At 37.8% G+C, this 21,680-nt stretch overlaps 1 long non-coding RNA gene across 1 annotated transcript; it reads right to left on the bottom strand.

Annotated features, from left to right (window-relative positions):
* Positions 1-246: 246 nt before the first annotated feature.
* Positions 247-20,733, bottom strand: LOC128806651 (uncharacterized). Its single transcript, XR_008436896.1, has 3 exons — positions 17,298-20,733; positions 940-1,101; positions 247-604 (listed from the first exon to the last, which is right to left on the bottom strand). It is a non-coding gene; the product is annotated as an uncharacterized LOC128806651 (long non-coding RNA).
* Positions 20,734-21,680: the final 947 nt, after the last annotated feature.

Here is a 21,680-nt window from a genome sequence, read left to right as displayed (position 1 = left end):
CAGACTGCCCCTAGCTTCAAGCCACTCCTAGAGCTGCCATCTCAGTACTGTATGGATGGTATGAAACATCCTTTGATTTTTTAAATTAATCCAAAAGAGCAGGACCCTACTATCTTTATGCATATTAAGAAATTGCAAACTTACTCAACAGAGCCTGCAGTAATTATGATCCCACAATGTAAAGAAACATGACTGGGAAACCCAAAATCAAAATGACTCATGGAAATCTATAAAGACTGCAGAGACTGGTTCTTAGATTATTTAATAACTCTTTGTACAAAACTGAAGTAAAACATGGGGTAAAATGATGTGATCATCAAAGGTTCCAGCAAAGGAGCAGCATCTCAGAGCATTATTTATTTTTGTTTAACTAGGTCACTAAAAACAGTTCTTGTGAATAAGTTGGAGGATTCTCTTCTTTTGAGCCAATGAACCCATTAGGAGCTAACAATTTGGGCAGGACCCTGTAGTTCTCCTGAAGATATTTTCTGAGGTCTGAGGCCTGAAGATACTTGAGCTTAAAAGAGGCAGGCAGGTTTACAAAGGTTGTGTGGGTAGGTACCACCAAGAAATCTTCTCAGTTTTGGGTTTCTAGAAGCTGTGGCTGCAAGAAATGAAAGCAAATAGTGCTGCAAAAGGTTTCTGCTGTGCTGCTGTTTCTTTTGACATGGCTATTATTTTGCATCAACTTTCCAACAGTGCCTGTGTTTCTCCCTAGCATGGTAGAAAGATATACTGTGATCTATCAGTAAACTGAACCCAAGCTGCTTAAAGTATATGGTTTCTTTTCCATAGGAAGGAAAAAAAAATTCCACATCTTCTTCAGAAAGTAGGAGATTTCACAAAAAAAATTCACAAAAAAAATTCACAAAAAAAAAAAAAAAAAAAAAAAAAAAAAAAAAAAAAGACAAAACATGTATAACGTACTTTACATGTGACTTTACATGTGGCTCTGTCATGAAGTGGCTGTGGCTCAGCCTTGGGTATAACTGCAGCACCAAAACCTGCACTTGCATTTAGAGATCCCAGAAATACAGCCTTGCTCGTCAACAGTTTGGTCTTACTCCAGGCAGCAGCAGTCATTCTGGAGATTTCCTTCCCCTGAATCAGTAAAGAATGTCTCAGAATCACTAAGAAGAGCAGCTAGAAAATTGCTACAAGAGCTGGAAGTGTAATAAATCACACAGCTAAATCAGGGTGAAAATGTTTGCTTTCTCTTGCAAGACGTGACAAACAGGAAAACATGATACTCTCAGAAAAGTAGGCTTTGTCCATTCCCACTTTGGCACTCATAGCCCTACTCTGCTGAAAAGATCTGTCTCTGTTGCATAAACAGGGATTTTTAAGCTTCTGAAACAAATTGGTCTTGCAGCCCTCACTGCTTGTCATAATAAGCAAAGAAGAATAATTCCTGAGAAAAGTACAAGTTAAATCTTTAAAAAGGAGAAGAAAATGTCCCCTTTGTTCTAGGAAAATGTCAGCCTGATGTGCAACTGAAAAAGTCAAGGCTAACAATGCTTATTGCCAAGCCACAAAAAAAAAAAAAAAAAAAAGACTGAAATTGTGTTTTCTAGTTAGTGTCTCCACAGATGTTTACTTTATCTTTATAATAAAGGAAAAATTAACTCAAAAGCTACAATTGTCCAGTGCTAAATAAAGCATTTCATTGGTATGTCTAATGCATTTGGGTTCTGTTTAATGTAAATAAATGTATCAAAATTCATCTGTTGCCAACAGCAGCAACAACATATGAAGGAAAAGCTCATAATCCCTGTCACTTTACCAAGTCACTTTGCTACTGCACTAGAATTACTGCTAATTAACAGTGGCATGACTGAGAAGAAAATTAGGCCTCATCTCTAATGCGGATCTAAACATATTGCTGGTGCTTAACATATAAGTGTAGTTAAGAGAAACTAATTTTCTTCCTCTATACAACCACTCTTACTAAATACATCCTTCTAAATGTCAGGCTCCCTGATGAAGTAAACACAGTGTGAGTCATAAGCTTCTTTAAATGCAAAGCCACCATACTGAAAAAACTGGAAATGGCTTTTAATTTTCCCTTTAATGGCACTGAAGAGTGCATATCTGTGAGATGACCAAGCCTGACACCTGAGGCAGAAGCAGATGCAGTTTCTTATTGGCTGTAAATCATCCATTCAGTATTTCTTATTCTACTATCTTGCCTTAGCTTTTTTCTTCTCAAAATTCAATAAATCATATCAAGAGATTTAATCATAGCTTTCTGTATGAGTTATGAAATAATCATTGTCTGCTACATTATTTCTCCTTGATAACTTTGTTGTATAGTAGAACTCCAGACAATGTCCTTTGCTTCAAATAGCTAATTCTTTATTAACAGAGAAACAACAGCAGCAGCCCAGAATAATCCCTTTCATTATGATCCAACACCCCAGAAAGTCCTTGGTGTTTTTTGTATTTTAAGACTCAGATACAGAAGAAGGAGGTCTCTCATGAGACTGCCAAGAAATAAAAAGAAAAAGGGGGGTGGGGGGGAGGGATGACAGAAAACATGTATTACTATATAACATTTATAGCATTTATTACAGTTTAAACCTGAAATTTAGTATCATGGACCTGAAGAATTGTTATCTTCCTGAGATCAAACTCTAGAGCTGATCCAAAGCAGAGTGTGCTTCATGTCTGAACAGGAAAACCAGATTTCCCCAGTCCTGCCTGTTCACCTTGCCTTCCACAGGGACAAAGAGCCTTCTCAGAGCTTGCACCTCTCCCTGGCTGGGGTCCCACCACGTCTGAAACAGCCCAGACTCCTCAGAACAAGACTGGTGGAGATGGTTGAGTTCAACCATACTACAAGGAGGTCAGCTGAAGGGAATAACCCAGTGGGAGGGCAGCTCTAGTTCTGTCTTGCATGTGCAGTCTGAGTGATGACAGCACTGGCCCAAGCAGCTGCAAAACTCTGGATTTTCATTTTGTGTGGGATGTCTGTGCATCGTGCTAGACAATTATACTGACTGGTAAAGACAAGGCATTACCCAGTGCATCTAGTGGAAGTGTTGCCTACAGAAAGAAAGGTAAAACAAGAACAGACAACTAAACTTTATTTACATGCACTTTCCTAAAATTCATCCCAACTTTCAAGCTATTTACAACTTTGCTAATGTCTTACCTGTCTCTCCAGGTTTGTTTTGTCTCCTTTCTGTTTCTTTATATTCCTGTTGTTCCTTTAACTGTTTGGTTTATGTTGGGTCATTCCGCTTTTATCACTCCTTTTTTTTACTTTTTTGTTTTGTTTTGTTTTGGTTTGGTTTGGTTTTTGGTGGGTTTTTTTTGTTGTTGTTGTTGATTTTTTTTTGTTTTCTTTTTTTTTTTGTTCTCATAGCTTTCCAATGTTCTGTGTATTTCTGACTAGTTCCCAGTGAACAGTTGTATTCTGTGCAAGTCAGGAGGTGCCTTATTACATAAGAATCCTCTGAAAAAATAGTTGTGTTTGTTTCTCCAGTAACACCTGGGAAGCTCAAACTATACACAGTTCTGTTCTAGAGTAAACGATAGAAAGCTTGAAACATCTATTTTTCTTAAAACCAACAAGTATTTAGGAATGACCAAAATTAACTGGTTTATGGAAATAGTTTGTATGGTCAAGACAACTACATGAATTACTGTCTGTCTGCATTGCATCTCAAATGAAACACAACATATACTTTGGCACTTCACTACCACCTTAAAATTATTTTCTGCTACTGCAACTCCACTACCTTAAACTAAGGTAACACTGATTCATCCTGCATGGGAGTTAAAAAATGAGGACAAAATGTTCCCTAGATTTAGCAGAAGACATTGCCATGGATCTCATTTTGTGCTGACATCAGAAGCCAGCTGTGGTTACCCCTTGCTTGCCACCATGGAGTTAAAATACTTTGGCATTCGGTAGTAAAAAATGAAACTTACAGAGATGCTCTTAAAGAAATCTATTTACTAAAGAGAATTGAAAGGTTTTACTGCAGCAACTGAACAGCCTTGAAAGAATCAGGTGCCTGCTCATTTCACAGCTACCATGACACATATGGGGACTCAAATAAAGTGACCCTGACATACAGCAACATGAAGTTCCAGAACCAAAATAAGGACTTGTGGAGTGCTCATGTTTCAAAATACAATTTTTGTCACTCTTGCTAAAGAAATGCATATTTGCAAACTGTGGCCACACCATCTTTACATCCAATTTGCTAGAGCAGCATTTTATCTGTGTATACTTTAATATTGGAAACAGATGGGGCTTCTGCTATGCTAAAAATGGAGCCGGTAGTTCAACTGTTGTCAGTAGGATTGGGTGCCAGCTCCACTGCTCTGTTTTGGGACTGCTTCTCTCCAAATTCAGCTCCTAAGCAATTCCAGGCTTCCTCAGTGACAGTGTAGACAGAACTCTGAATACAGAAATTCAAAGAGAGCTGCATTCTCCTGGGACAGCCTGTCCCTTTCAGTTATCAAATGGCAGCTGCTTGTTATGGGAAATAACCAACAGGAGGTATTTGAAATAACATTTTTTTACAAAGAAAACAAACAAATTAACAGACAATGAGAGTGAAAAGACTGAAAGCTCATGTATTTGGGAGCAATAAAGAAAGTCACTCTGAATTAGTGAAGGCTCTCAACACACAGGTGATATACAAGGCATGAAATTCTGTGAATTTAGAGCAGAACTTTAACAACTCTTGCAGCTGTATTTCTACATCTTTCTGCCACCCAAAAATGGAATATAATTTACCCGTTTTACCCACTGTTTATCTCTTAGGGTGTGCACACAGACAGCTGCCTCTGGTTTTTAAATTCCACCTTACCCAGCAGTAACATCTGGGTACAGTGCACACCTACGGCTGTAAAGTGATCCCACATTAAACTCTTGTGGCAGGGACCCTCCATTTTAATTGGAATTAAAAACTTATTTCAATTTAGCATAATTAACCTTCCTGGTAAGCTGACCAAAGGCTACTTTATTCTGAGTGTAGATGCTCACAGAAGAACTAAACACTTTTTAATTTAATCAGTATTAAGTACCAGTGGAGGCTGGGGGTCTGCTGCTAACAAGCCCTCAGAAATCATCACATGCAAGTACTCATAAGAAAAAGCAAGCTGCATGTGCTATCCTAACTCCCTCGTTATCTGCTAAATTGTGATGTCCTATTAAAATATTTCACATTGTTTGACACTTAACAAAGTTATGTAAGAACCAGATTTGTAAGACACCCTCATACTGATTTCTGCTTAAGTATCTAATTAAGTGTAAATCAACCATGAAGCCCTGGACTTGAGGATAAATAAAGGTTAAAGAAAGAAAAGTAAATATCAAATGAAAATTAAATGCAATAAAGGGGAGTTTTATTCATTGTGGTATTTTCCCAGGTTAAGCTTTTGTGAATTTCATAAATGGCATCATCTGTTAACTACTTAAGCCAGATAACAACCTCTACAGAATATCCTAACAAAATTCTACAAAATTTTACCAGAAGAACTGTGAAAAATTGAGTGATTTGAAATGAAATGGGATTTTATCCCACACATACTATCTGCATGCAGCCAGAGAACCAGACTTAGGTGGAGGTCACCAGTGCTGTTGGCATTTTTGTAAGCACATAAGTACTTTATAAGCAATAGTATAATTGGAAAGTTTTCCTGGTGTTTTCTCAAGCCATGTAAATACTGCTGAAGAGTGCATCCTCAGAAAGACAGGCTCAGCTCTACAAATCAAGAGCCATCTGAGCCATCTGCTCAGCACACACTTGTACTATGTATAATCAGGCACCAAGATGTAGAAGCCTTTATGAAATCTCAGTTTCCCCACAGGGTGACTTGTCAAGCCCGTGCCAGGACACACACCTTGGTGAAACCACCAGCTGCTCATGACAAGATTGATGGCACAGAAGATACTCATAGTAAGTGGTTCTGAGTGTGCTGTCACTATGACTGCCTGGGGATTTTTTAACAAAACCGTTTTGGCTTGGAAGACGTCTGCTTGTCAAAAGCCAAGCTACCCACTGCAACACGACCACCAATTGAACAACACTACCAAGAGACATTTTGTTTGCTCTAGAATAGCTCATGGATAACATGAACATCTATCTCAGATCTGAACAGGAAATTTTTTTCCCTGCTCTTCTGAGGTTCTTCCTTGATTTGCACCATGACCCTCATTGCATGATAGCAGGAATGAGTTTGCTCCTAGGTCCAGCCGTGCTGGATGGAGGTCTTTGCCCCAGGGTGTTGCTGCTACCCTGCTGCTCCAGGAAGCTCTGTGCTCACCTCTGCCTGCTCAGCCACTTGTGTGATGCGGTCACTCAAATACAATTCTGCAAAACTGCTATTCAAATAATTTTCTTTGCTTTCATTAAAATTAAAAGTCAGCAACTCCACAAATATCTTGAGCAGGAAACTTCAGGCACCAGCAGCATGCAGCTGAAGGTCACTGGCAACAGCCAAGACCTCCATCCTAGACTGAAGCAGAGCTGCCACCTGTGTTCAAAGATGCAAGCCCAGCCACCCAGCTCCTCTGCATGAGCCTGTTGTATTGTGTTTTGCAGCATGAGCCTTTTCCTACTTTCCTTCCTCCTTGCAGGAAGGAAAGATTTACTTAAAAGGCACAGTCAGTCAAACCTCAGCACTTCTCCATCGCATCGATCAAAATATTTTTTCTATATGAGAATATACTTTTTCTGGCTAAATTCATATTTATTTATATAACATTAAGTGATACAGCTCAGAAAGTGGAAATAAAGGAATCAGAAAACCTAGAATTTAGTCAGTATCATCACAATTTCAAGTTTTTCTAGGTCTTAGAAATGTATTTTTTATCCTCAGCTTACAGCATGATCTGCAGCTTCAATTACCTGAATCCAAGTTTCTGAAATCCAAGCAGGTACTAATTATGTAGGCAAATGCATCATTTTATTGTTTCTATCCATTAATCCATTTAATTATTCCATCACTATTCCTTCCTGTTGCTCATCTCCCTCTTTCCTTCCCCAAAGCTACAGAGCTGATTTATAAAAGCCTTTCAGTTCCTATCTGTAGCATACAAAATCCTTTAAAAAGCTAAGCTCAGGTTTTGTTTCATTTGACACTAGCACATTAAGCCTCTGAGACTCTCTGTATTGTGCTGTCAGCTTACATTTCTTAGTGCTATAGGACTGAAAAGACGAAAATTAAGTGGCAAGCCAGGGCTCCCTCCATCAGCACTGGTATGTAACTGGTTCAATCTCACCTCTTCAGCACATTTTTGAAGGCAGCTGAACAGATTTTCTCTCTCTATGGGTCCAACTTTCATTTTCTCTGTAGCTCTAACACATCCCTGCTCTGAGGTCCCACCAGCATTGCACTGCATAACTTGCAGGAACAGCCCAGGCTTTTGGTTCAGGCTGTGGGTACCAGCTCACATCAATATCAGCCACATCTTTCCCATGCTGAGGGAACAGCAATTCTTAATGCTTCTGTCAGGCTGCAGCGTTGTTTGCTCCCAGCCAGACACAGGAGCTAGGCATATTTGCTTTTGTCACTCATGACAACAGCCTGCAGCTGATAAAAGGTCGTATTTTCAACTGGTTTTCTTCTGCTCAGACTGCTTTCACAGCACGGACACTGTGTTCCTGCTTTCTGCCTGTGCACTGGGCTCTATTGTGTGAGACAGGAGGTGGTTCACACTGCCCAAGGACATTTTTGAATCTGATGGTCCACAGTCTGACATCACACACCAGTGAAACAGAGCAAACACAGACAGACTCTTCCAATGCAGAAAGCAGAATTTTACAGAAACTTTGTGCTTGTGTAAACTCCCTGTAAGAGGTGCAGAACACAAACTATTTGTGCTGCGTGTTTCCTTGCTGGGAGGGTGGAAGGGAAGAGATGTCTTTGCTTTCATTTCAATATCCATGTTGGTTTCTCCAGACCTTAGCAAAGCCCCAGAGGCAGAGGGGCTCCCTGTTCTCTGAGAGCAGCCCATGCACAAACTTCACACCAGCTGTGGCAGAAGGGCCCCACTGCTGAAATGCTGCAGCTCCCCAAAGAGCTGCACTTCTGATGCAGCAGATAATGGGCTGCTGGTAATAACTCGACTTTGTTCCAGCTGTAATAGTCTAATACTGGTCAACATTTAGTCTGCTAAAAAGTCATCTCAAAAGGCACACAGCAAATACCTTGGTCTCTGCTCAGCACAAATAAAAAGACAAAATCAGATTAATTTCATTTGGGTGCTCAAAACTTCTCCTTGAAAAGCTGCTTACAGAAACCTGGACTAGCATGTAAAAAATATCACAAGTAGAGAAAATAGATAAATGTATTTCATAATATGCATATTTCTGTATGCATAATGCATACAGCAAATGTATTCAAATGGCATCAATGTTCCTATAATCAGAATATAAATCAAGAATTTTTATGATGGATTGTCCTGTGATTGCTTGAAAGTCAGCCAGTAGCTACAGGGAAGTTAAGAATAACAAATTTACAATCCATTTCTAAGTAAACTACCCATACCTACACACACATATAAATATTCACACGCATGTAGATAAAATGCCAAGAAAAATATTCATTATAAACAGCCTGTGTAACAAACTAACCTGTTTTTAGAGATTAACTTGAAAAATCACACAGAGATAATAATCAGTAAGTGCATAATTCCTATACTGTATTCCTTTGAGACCTTTATTTGTAGGATTTTCAGATGTATAAACACTTGATCAGTATTTATAATATTCAAGGAATAAAACTTTCTACAAATATTTATGCTAGTGAAAAGAAAAAAATGAAGCCCTTCTCACAAGCTGGGTAGTTTCTTAATGTGTTTTGAGTTGCTAAAAAGAAAAAGGCTATTCAAAAAGCCATGCTTGCTGCTGCACGGAAAAATACAGGTAGATCGTGAAAAATGGATCTCAGTATCATCTCCTAATCCAAAATGAATTGTGGTCTAGTTACAGATCACATTAGTGGGTAGCTTGCTTTAGCTTGCAAAACTATTCTACAATGTCTCATGATGAAATCCTTACTCTGTGTAGGAATTAATGATGCATCAGTGGGTTTGAAATAAAAACAGTGTTTATATTCTAAAACTGCTGTGACTTCTATAGAATTCATAGCAAGAAACAAAACAGTGTTATGACTATTTTTTTCTAGATTCAGTCATTTTGTTTACACAACTTAAACTGAATAGATGTGCTCTGGATGTTGGTGAATGTGTAGAGGACTTTGTAAGCATATTCATCGCATGAGAACATCACTCACTTCTGTCCTAAGTGATTTTTAGCTTTTCCTATCCTGTAAATGTATCTACAGGGAAGAAAATCTGTATTAGTTGTTTCTCTAAAGAAGCTACAGAGTCAGGGTCTTCTATCCCCTGTGATACAGCAACACCTGAGCCATTCAGAGTTAATGGAGAAAATCAGGAAATTCTGGAATACGTTCCCTTTCATCCAGTAGCAGATAGCTTAACCAGACTGCAGAACCCTCCCTTTAAAGTGTTTACTGCTCCCCACTCCTTGTAAAAGGAATTTAGGGGAGCTAGCTCTTATGCTAATAATTATAAACAGCAATTAACCCTGGTGAATCCAGGACAGATCCACTGTCCAGTCTAAGGAACCTGATTACACATTTTCATTAGGTTCTTTTGAAGAAATAAAAAACTGCTCTTAGCAACATACATCAAGGTGCTTTTCAGCCTCTTAGCAGAAGGTAGAAGTGAGAGGGAGCCAACACTATCAGGGCAGCCAGTTTGCCACTGTGCTTCATCCTGTGCCCCACAGGATCGGCTTGGAGAGCCACCTTTAAGCTACAGGACATAAACAACATTTTCATTGCATTACTCTCTGGGGAGAAATCCAGCAGAAAAGATGCACAAAAGGCTGTTTACAAGCACACAGACGAGGGCTGCTCTGGCAGACCTTGGGAAAACAGTCTGGATAAGAGTCTGGGGGGGGAGGAAAAGGAAAAGAAGCACTGAAAGACCCTGATCTCCAACAGTGAGCAGACCTAAGGCTAGCCCCAGCTTCCACATCCAACCAACAAATTATTTGCATTAGGCATGTTTACTTCTAGCATATATTCAAGCATTAAAAGCTCTTGACGTATTTTGTTTCTGGTACAGCCAGATCTCAAACTACACAGAAAACCATTTATTGCTGTTCTTTAATGTTCCTTAACAAACTCTGCATGTTTAATAGTTCCAGTGATTTTAAATATTATGATTAGCTGTGACATTTTCACAGTGTTCGCCTGCTAGGAAAGACTGCCTGGGAGTAGTTAGAGAGCAGCCACCAGGTCCTGTTCATTCAGACTGGAATACGTCCAGGACAAGGGGAATCAACTTGAACCTTTGTACTAGGCTTGTAACAATATTTTGAAAGGAGGTTTATCCTGACATGAACTTCCTTCAAAATGTAGAGTTTCTGATCCCAAGTGAATTGGCTTTGACATTTAATCAAATTCAACTTTTAGGAGAGTTTATACAAGACTTGAATAGACAAATAAAAATATTTTTCTCTCCATACATCCTTATTCACTCTCACCAAAAATTTATTTCATTTGGCTACAGAGCTGTATTTAACTTCACTGAAGTGTATCAGGAAAAAAAGCTAGGACAAGAAGAGTACCTTCCCTTATTTTAAATATATGGCTTTAGCTTGGACTGCAGGACTACAGTTTTGTCTATGAGGGCAGAGATTTATATGGCTTCATCTGCATGCGCTAGAGCACACTCACTTTTTTGACTCTCTGAAGTACATGAGAAGTTTAAGAGTGGATAGGCACAAGCTGTACCCCAGGGTTTAGGTCTCCAAGTGCTGTACCATAGATAATTTTCTTTTTTATGTCCTTGGAATTGCCTGTTTACATGATCTGCAATACAAATTCCCTCTCGAGTTTTCATTCCATCACACTTAGGACACATGGATGCTCTGCACCTGGATAATGCAGTCCCAGAAGATTCACTGTCACAGTCCCATCACCTCATCACCACCCCAGGCAGGAGTATGTGTTGCGATAAGGCTCCGCTCATCTGTCTGTTACGGGTGATATTCAAATTCAACACGATCTGGGATGTGATTCAGTGAATTTCTTCCTGGCAGAAGGAAGCAGAAAGATCTAAGCCAAAGTCTTTCCCATCGCTTCACCTGAATATCTAATGAGGAAGGTGGCAGGTGCTGAGAGAGTGAAGCAGAAAAGAAATAGAGTATCTTTCCTTGAAGGAAGACGAACAGAAACGAAGATTGTGTAGTTTTTCTGCTTTATATCTACACAAAGGGGTTTGTAATCTCCATAAGTTCTGTATCCACTTCAGTTAGCAGATAAAGGAACTAACTGCTAGAAATACATGGCTTTGGGACATGTTAGGATGTATGCAAGATGCAGGACAGAACAGGGAAATACCTGCCCTGTTTACTGCTCTCCTTCCACAAGAATCCATTAGAACCACAGTATGAGCAAGACAGTTCTTTAGCTTGAACTCAGTTTGTCCCTCTTCAATTCTGGTCAAAAGATCTACTATTACTTAACAGTGTTATGTTCTCAGACTTACATCTTGAAAAGATACTTAGATTCTGGAAATCACCAATGAACAAGGCTGAACTTTTTCCCCCAAGAGAATTCCATCCTAACTGCAGCTGTGACTGAGATGTTTTAAATATTTAAGTATTTAGAGACCAGATTTTATGATCTAATCTTCCAGGTATAGGTCCCTTTAAGTTTCATTTTAATTAACAGATGGTGATTGAATACACTATTAAAATATTAGTGCTAGTAATATATTACTGTTTCTTCTTGATTGCACTGAAGCAAATAGATTTTCTGTGGGCTCAGAACCTAGGCCCATGACTCTTTTATAGCTGAACTGAAGAATCTACAAGAGGCAGAGGTCATGCTGACTACAGGTCTGAGGACAATACTATTTCTTATTGATTTCTTTCATCTAAAAAAAAAAAAAAATTCTACTCCACTTGCCAAATGTTTGATCTAGCTAGAATAACACTACAGTAGTTGAATAAATGACCCATAAATTTTCAGTAATTTTCACTCCTTTTATGTTTAAAAGTCCTCATATAAAATTTCATTATCCCATAACTTTTCTGCAGTATGTTGGTTAATACAAGCAGAGCTCTAGCCAAGTAAAATACAGCTATGTGGTTTTTATTATTCCCCTTCAAATAACCAGGCATAATGTTCAGCCCTGATGTAAGAGGGCATATCTTAATCACAGTCATTAGGGTCTGTCTTTAGCTCTTGATGTTGAAAGCTAGAAAGATGAAATCTGTTAGATGAAAGGGAATGTCAGTGCTTGATGTATAACCCTCTTTTCCTTCCCATTCCTTGACCATAAAATTTACATCCATGGAAAATCAAAACATTTTTCTAACACTATTATCAAGTTTTTATTCCCTAAGCTTTCACGTGAGAAATTATGAGGCTAATTTATATTTACTCTAAATCAATATGTTAATTACTCTACAGTCCTTATGTGTCTAACAGAATTAATGAGAAAAAGAAAACACATCTCTCAACCTCTTTATTTTCTCCATACTAAATGTCTGCAGAAGTTGTTTAAATGAAACAAAAGAAAGAATCATTTCAGAAATATCAGCTAATGTGCAGAGGTCTGTGAAGTCAGAAAATCTATTCCTTGATTATATATATATATACATATATATTTCTCTGGATGAGGATTCAGACAGATGTGCACAGTGACCCAGCAAAATAAGCTCCTGATCATGAGACACCAGTATCAATAGGGCATGGCTTCATTTCCCACATCCATTTCTATTGAAGAAGAGAAGAACATTGATGTTGACAACCAGTTCCACAATCACCCAGTTGTAAGCTCCCAAACTCACATCTTTTAGGATGGTACATCAGCAAAAGGAGGAGCACAAACACTTTCTCTGTGTTTTCCCTTATTCTATGTACAATGGGATAAACTTCAATTCTTTTTCCCTTTATTTGTACAAATAGGCGGACTGCACACTGTGATGCATACCCATCATGTGCCAATAGCCAAGTTATGTAGAAAAACAGGTGGAAAATTAATCTCAGGAATATGGGAATACATTATCTTCAGGTCTTGGAAACTCAAGAGATGTGACCATTTGCCTTAGAGGCAAAGAAAAATCCTTGAGCATCCATTTACACACAAGAAAAAAGTGGTCAAATAACATGATGCTTTTATGTTGGCCCACTGTTGGACCATATATAAAGATATGTTTGATAGAAAAAAACAAGTACTATTGATCACAAGAGAAAAAGAAAGGAGCACTTTACATCCAAGGACATTTGCCAGCAGTGTTACCTTGGATTAGAAAAAATGAATATTCACACATGGGGAAAACAGGTTCACTGGGAACAAGCCAACAAAGTGAAATTAAAACAGCAAGAGTAGGAAGCTTCAACAAATCACAAAGTGAGAAAAGGCAGCACCTTCTCATCTGTGAGGCTGCCATCTGGTGAAGATTTTAATCCCTTTCCTTTGCCTGTCTTTAAAGCAACAAAAGATTTTGAAATGCTGACTGAGAAAGCAAACAGACAATAATGACTGTCCCTGCACAATGCAAGCAGTGCTTGCAGAAGCACTGCCCAGGACTCTCCTTGCTGAGACAGGTTCCTAGAGGAGAGGGACCAGCTGATGGGGAAGAATGATGTGCTATGGGGCTGCTCTGCAACACATTTCTCTGCATATCTCTATGAGACACAGCAATAGTCTAGTCCTAAACCATGGTTAGAAGTTCAGCTCAATGCTCTTGCAAAGGAGAAGAAGCAAGGGAAAGCATGGCATATCAGGTAAGTATTAGATCCTGTCCTCTGCAGTGACAAAATGGTCCCAGCAAGCAGAAGAAACTGGGAATGAATATTAAAATGTTAATCAGCAGTCAGGTCTTTTTTTTTTTTTTTTTTTTTTAAGTTTTAAGCATTCTTTTGTGAGATTTCTTACAAGTAGATTTAAAATAGAGCAAATCAAATTTAGACCTTGCGGAGGAAAAAAGAACAGTAGATGATTTCCTTTCTAATTCCTCAGAGGTAAAACAATACTGAAAATTAACTGTACATTTTTAATATAAAGTAGAAAAATGCCAAGAAGAAGGATTGAAAGATTACCTGTAGACAGATGACTCAGACATCCCACTTACTGAACAAAGCAAATTTTGATTCATGTTTCTGCTGCAGAATGAGCATACCAGGTTGGGTCAAATCCATGAACCCTAAGAGTGCTCTAGACAAAGAGCCATTGTCTCCTCCATTGGTAAATGCCTTTCCTGCAAACTTTGCAGCAGAAATCTTGGCTACCTTGAAGGCTAAGTCAATCCTTCCACTGAAACTGAGTAACACTAGCAATAGAATGTTATTTGACACGTATAAACCAACATTTCATAGGAGGTGCTGGGTGTTAACAATTTGAAACATATATTTAATTTAGGTGCTAATCATCACAAAGTATTCTTAGCATAAATATTTTTCATCTCTTTTGCCAATTCCAGACCTTTTTTTTTTTTTGCTTTAGTTAGTGAAAAACAGTCTGCTTATTTTTGATATTGTCAGGTCCAGAACTGAAACCCAAAGTTTTTTGGTCCCAAAAATTCACAAAAAAAGCATGCATATCTTCTCAACCCAAGGATAAATAGCCTTACATTTTACTAGTGGAGACGTATAGAAAGGCCTTTCTGTCCATAATGTAAACTCACTGTAAACTCCATTTATTTCTTTCTTTTTAGCGAAACTGAACAGTTCTAGTGTTAAAATTCATATCAGCACTAACGTAACACAACTTATTTTCCTGACATGCCAAAGAGAACCTCTCTGGCTTCAGTCTGGAAGAACTTCCATAGTTTCACTTGGTGGATGCCTCTTGAGCTTTTCTGGTTTAAGCCAGAAAATTGCTTCATTGCTTCTCTTGAGACTGCTCTGCTCTGTGAAGGCCACATCTATATGTGTACCAGCTTCTCAGATGTAAAATCTATAAAATAATGTTATGGAGTTATAACAATGTATTGTGAGGATAATTTCTCTGCTATTTTGAATTTGGATGAGTACTGCTATTAAAAGCATTAGAGAAATTTAATCATAAAATATCTGAACTTCTAAGTCTGCCATTCAGTGTTTAGCATAAAATTTCTCCCTACCAGTGACTTTTTCATTGTTTGGTCTATTTATTTTTCCTCTTGAGTTTGACCATATAGAATCAGCTCCTTTCTGTCTTCTGCAGGCATTATGAATTGCTCTCATTTTTCCATTTGACTATTTCTCTGTCTCTTTCAAATCTCATGTTATCTGCAAATATCATTAACATTGCAGATTTCCTTTTTATTTGTAAAACATGCAGGATAAAAGTACATTTCCTTGAAGAAGAACACATAAAAGAATAACTTCCAGTGAAAAAATTAACTGAATTCACAATATAACAATGACTCAAAATGTTTCTGGTACTGCATAAGAATCCTGGTCATACATAAACTGTTGAGAGGAATGCCAGAACTGGGTAAAGTACACAGACCCATTTCTTACCCGGCAAGATCTGATTCCTCAAGGATAAACCTAGTCAAGCACATCTTGCTGACATCCCCTGGAATTCATCCACTAACCATCTGTTGAGATTATTTCATTACATAAGAATATCCAAAGCTTCTAGGGAGTAATACATTAAATTTATCAGCACAACTGTTCAAAGAATTTAAGGACAGAAATTCTGTAAATAATGAAAGCACATCATTTATTTAACTAAACAAATGTCATTTGTTGAAGCTAGGTCTTCTATCAAAGCCTAGATACCAAACTAAGCACTGCAAATCTTATTTTGAAATGGACTTCAAAGGCTCTCTGTCTTGTGTCCCAAGCTGGTAAGGCAGAACTAAAAGCACAAAACAAAATTAATTTCAAATGTTTGTTTGAAACTTCTTATATGATGTCAAAATATTATTTTACATTTCTGATCAACAAAGCTTATTGTCCCTGTATGATTTGTGTTGTCATTTGAATCCAAAATGCAAGCTGGAAACATAAAGAAACAAAATAAATTTTGGCTTAAAGTAAATTAGAGACAAAGGTAATTTTGCTTCTTTTTCCATTACCTTAGTTCCACAAGTATATTGCATAGTGCTGACTTTTTTTCTCCTGTTAACTAGGTAAACATAATGTAGTATATCGGGTCATTTTGCAATGAAATAATGGTACAAAAATGTAACTAGAATCTCACAGAGCTGTACTGGTCTTTGTTAAATTGTGGGTATATTTGACCTTGCTAGATATTTGTGACATCCTATCATCTCACTCTGCACATTTAACTCTGAAGCAGTTCTAGACACAATGTCATCTGATGGCAATTAAATAATATCAAACATTCAGAAAGTAATAGTGCAGATGGATACCATGATAACCCTTATAACATATTCTTTGCTATGTAATATGCAGTGTAGAGGAAATAGAACAAAATTCTGAGAAAAAATACCTTGTTCTGACTCTGCTGTTCATGTCCTCTGCTTGATGCCCTTTCTTTTTTTTAAGTACTGCTTTATCAATGTTTCGGGTTGAAAAAAAATACGCTCCTTTTGATTATTTCAGAATTATTTCAATTGTGATCAAACAAGACAGAAGTGAGTTTAATTGCTTTAATGCTTCCAGTTTTAGAAAATTAGCTCTGGAAGCATCTAAATGCACATCCTTTCTTGTTTTCTCCTTGCTCCCTGTGAAGAGGGAGTTCTCTGCCAGCCTTGCCTAGCAATAAATTAAGGTACCCCCCTACTGTCATAACAGTTCTGAAGATTGCTTCTTACCCACATTGTTCCAGAAAGAGAGTAAACAGGTGCATATGAGTGAAACAGGATAGTTTAATAAATCATGAAAAACTTTATGTATTTCTCAAGTTGAACAAGTTTGCTCTTGAAGAATTCATCATTAAAAACATCATAATTATTGGCATAGAGAAGTATATCTGCTTGCTCCTGGAACAAAGAGCAACACAGAAGATAAAGTAAAATGTAGAGTGATATTACATAGCACAGAATTTGATCATTCCTTCTTCTCTGCTGTGGGCTCTCCTTAGGATTGGGCTGCTGTGGGCTCTTTGCCTTGGGGAACACCATTTCCTGATGCCAACATGACATCTATATACACGTCTATATCCTGGCATTCAAAGTACACAGCCTACCACCATCAGAGTTTTCCCCTTGTTTTGGTGAACACAGGTGACCTGGGTATGGTTGTTTCTCTTCCTGCTAGGAAGCTTCCATCAAGAATTTTAGTCAGATTAATTTTGTCCTACCACAAAATGAACCTGTGATTTTTACTCTTACCTTTCCAGACCTGGAGGAGCTCTGGGTTCATATTCCCCATGCACACTTCTGCCATGCTCTTCCTTTGCCTCTTCTCATGTTTGTTTAAGGATTTCCCATTGGTGCTCTGTTTTATCTTGATAAGGCATCAAATCTCTTGGTTTAGATAATTCCTTCACCTGTGTGACAGCTGCAGCTCGATTACAGCTGTCTCTGGGGACCGTGCATTGCCACTCAGCTCCAGGCTGCCCCTCAGCCACCTCTGATGATGTCTCTCTCTGTCTCTTTCTGCTCACCCACAAGTTGTTGAATTTCCCTGCCTCTATCTGGTTAAAGTAGATTCAGCTTTATTTTCTGCCAATACAAAGAATGAGCTTGCCACTCTTACCAGATGCTCAGTCTGTCCTTGAAGCAAGGACACATGCTCTGAATTTCAATCATACACAGGTTGATTTGAATTCTAAGGGGCATGAAAATGTGGACAAAACCAATAATTATATCATTCTCCTGCTTCCTGTTTTGTCATGGTGCTTTAACTAGTGATTTGAAGTAAATTATATTTAATTTGCTTTATTACATGAGACAAAGGATTTCACTGAGGGGAGGAGATGCTTTGATTAAGGTCATATTAAGCAAACACATTAACTATTAACTAATAGTACTTCATTTAATTTTTTCTTCCATTGAAAACAGTATTAAAGTAATAAAGGTCTCATGTGACAAAAGTAATTTCACCAGATTAGCCTTTTTCAATGATAAAATATTTTGACAACATGCTCAAAAACTTTCTTACACTTCAGGGATAGGCTACAGCTTCCTAACAAGGTAACTGCCTCTGCTGTATATTTTTAACAAATTCAGAAGATTGCTATATGGTGCTCATACATAAGAAGAGCAGGTAAGACAATCAGCATGATTACAAGCCAGTTAATTTAACATGGAAAGCTTCTTATTTAAGTCCAACGGTGGTATATAATTACAGCCAGGGATGATAATTTTATATAAAGCAGAACTTATGGACCTTAAGGTCAAAGACCTTGGACCTTAAGACCAAATCTTATTTACTTATGTGATGAGGTCAATATTTTCTTTAAAAAAGATATTTGTGAGGATATATTTAAACTTTTATAAGGCATCTGACTTATGCATATCCAACCGATCATCTGACCTAAAAATCAACACTATGCTTTAATAATAAAGCACATAATAAGTGAACTAAAAAGTGGCCCACGAACCCCTAGAAATAGTCATGAAAGGGAAAACACTGTGGAACTCAAGTAATTTAAATATGATCCCTCAGGATTGGCACTGGATTTTGGAATATATAACATTTTCATAAACGATTTTGAAATAAGGCTAATGCAATCTTAGAACAATTACAGCTGACAAAAACAGGCGGGATGATGAAGAGCAAAGATGGAAGAGTTATATAGAATGATCTGAAGTAATTCAGCATATGAAACAATTAAGCCCACAAAATATTTTAATAACATCACTTTCACATTATACCCATAGAAAGAAAAGTGCAAATCATGCCTACACAGTGAAGGGTGTATTGGCAAAACAGTGACTTAAAATGAATCTAGAGTTAAAATGGACAAACAAATGATAAACAGAATTATCTTATCATTCGTCTCAATGCTATAAAGTCACAAGTAAGTTTATTATATTCCTTCAGTATATGAACCTGGGAAAACTTCATTTATTGATAGCACTGAAATGGAAATGATGCTTCCAGTTCTGGTGCCCACATTTGGAAAGTCATGGCACAAAAATGAAGAGACAAACATGAAAAATTAAAGTCATATTACCTACCTTTTCAAGAAGAGACCTACAAGGATGCTGAGTCATTCCAGGAAAACCAGGAAGCAAGGAAATACAGGTCAAGTTGAACACATTCAAATTGGAAACTCAACTAATTTTCAACTGCAAGAGTGATGAAGCACCAAGACCTTCAAATGAAGACAGAGTACATCTTTGGAAGAAAGTCACAGACCTTTTACAGCCCTCGGTTCTATCAATTTATTATAGCTTAATGAACAACCTGTCAAAAGTAATAGGAAACCAGCTTGAAGCTCATTGTCATCTGATGACATCTCCCATTGAGCTAAGGACCACAAAAAGAAAACCGTGACATTTACAAAGTTTTCAAACCTTTAAAGTAACACTTGAAATTGAAGCAGATGGTTCCCTTCAGCTTAACTCATTCTTTTCCCTGCCTTGGGGCACTTATTTGTAAAGAGCTTTAAGGAAAGACCACAGCATAAATGACACACAGACTCTACTCTGTGTATAACCAAAATAGATTAGGCCAGATTATCTATTACCATAAATCATTGAAATCACATCTCTTTGGCTTAGTCTCACAGGAAAGGAGGAAATTCTAAAAAGCAGGGTTTTGACAGACATGATTTTCCCATAACCTAGAAGCATGAACATATTGCTCAAATAATTGCAAGACGATTCAAAAATATTTTGTGATGTTGTTGAACTGGCTTGGAAAGGCTTTTCAGGTTAGACAGTGTGAAAGAAGCTACAGAAAGTTTTAAAATGGCATAGGATCTATAAATTCAACAAAAAATCCTCAGTTTACTGCTTCTCACTTCTATAAAGCTGCGATTACATCAGAAACATCCCACATCTGATGTTTAACTTGCACCTTAAAAAATGCAAAAGTAAAAATCCTCTCAGCATTCCATTTTGGTCTATTTAATTCTTACATAATTTGTTTATTCCAAGGATCTAAGGAGGATCACTGTAAAGAACCAGTAAGGGTGAAAAACTAGTTTCTCCTTTCAGAAGATAACATTTCCTAGGAGAAATCAGCTAAAGATTACATATCTTGTCACTGGAATGTTGCTCCAACAGCATTAAGCTATTAGAAATGAATCATTGGCAATTCCAGAGAGCAACATGTAGGCTTGGGGGGAAAAGTGAACTACAAAAATTTAATCATGGTATTAAATCAGCTCCATTGAGGATCCACACAAGCAGCCTAGTGCACAACCTTGCTCAGAAAGCCATCTATTAAGAATGCAGGGCAGTGGCTCGAAATCTTGTTTCCCTGACTGTCTTGTTTTCCCTGACTGAGTTTTGATAAATGACAGATAGCAGCCTCACAGTCACCACACCAGCACCCTCAGGTGAATCCCAAAAACCTTCAGAGATTTCTAGAAAATCAGCTTTTCTGACCAGTTTCTAACCTGTTGCTCTTGCCTCTTGGTTGCCATCTCCTTATGGCAAACTGTGGCAGTACATGGAGAAGCCTGGGAGCAAGTTTGCCTGTGAATAGTGAGGAAAAGAGGTCTTGAGAATTTCAGTTTTCTCCCCACTGTCTGTCTAACCAAAACATCTTGCCCTAAATTTCCATCAGTAGCTAGCATAATTTTTGAATCTATTCTCACTATCCTTAATGTTGCTGGTTTTAGCTGTAGCTAGGCATTGTCATTTATAATTTTATACCTAGGTACCCAAACAATGCTTTTGCATTCTTCTTTTGTTGTTTTTCTTTATTGATGTCCACCTTTTCCTAGATCAAACCTTGGAGAAACCTTTGCTCAATTCAGCCTCTAAGGGAAATTAAACACATAGCTACATAAAGGATGTTGAAACAACAGACCATGTTCAGCCGACAGACATGAATACACAGACAAAAATAGAAGCTTTCCTCTGCTGGGATTTTTTTTTTTTTTAATAGCCCTTTCAAGTCACCTTTACAGGGGTTAGCCTGCAGGAGCACAGATTAGGAAAAAGCACCATTGCCAGACTCACTGAGAGCTGAGTCCATCTGCTTCAACATCCTCCATCTGACAAGGGTTAACAGGAGACCTTTCAAAGTCAGACAAGCCCACTAAGGGCAACCACAGGACCACACGAACTTTGAGAAACCAGCTTCCTCCATCCAGATATATGAAGGGTGCCTTTTTTCTTGAAGCACATAGCTTTTTGTACTTTTTTCCTTCCTACAGTCTTTTTTATTTTAATCTCCTCTCATGCATCAGGAGATTTTCTCATTATCTATTATCCTTCTTTTGATCCTATTAAGCTTCTGGCAGCAATGATATCAAGAGGCAGTAAGGTTCAGAGGTTAATTGTGTCTTGTATTTAAAAAGTATTTCCTTTTTCCATTTTAACTGTGTTCATTTTTACATAATGCTAAAGTAGAAAGTGAAAAAAATCTATAGCACAGTTTAAAATAAAAATGAAAGAAGAGAGAGTTAAATTATGACACTCAAATAATTCTTTCCTGTAAGCCCTGAGGGAAACCTGATGTCAATGAGAACTTAATGTAAATTGCTACTGTTAAGCTTAGATTAGAAAGAAAATTTAAAAAATAAGTCATTTAATCAGCTCCTCAGCTGGTGTGAATCAGTTCAGTTCTTTGGGAGGTTTTGAGTGTGAAGT

This window comes from Vidua macroura, chromosome 4 (genome assembly GCF_024509145.1).
Source record: "Vidua macroura isolate BioBank_ID:100142 chromosome 4, ASM2450914v1, whole genome shotgun sequence".
Classification (NCBI taxonomy): domain Eukaryota; kingdom Metazoa; phylum Chordata; class Aves; order Passeriformes; family Viduidae; genus Vidua; species Vidua macroura.
This window is presented reverse-complemented; position numbering and strand designations above follow the sequence as displayed.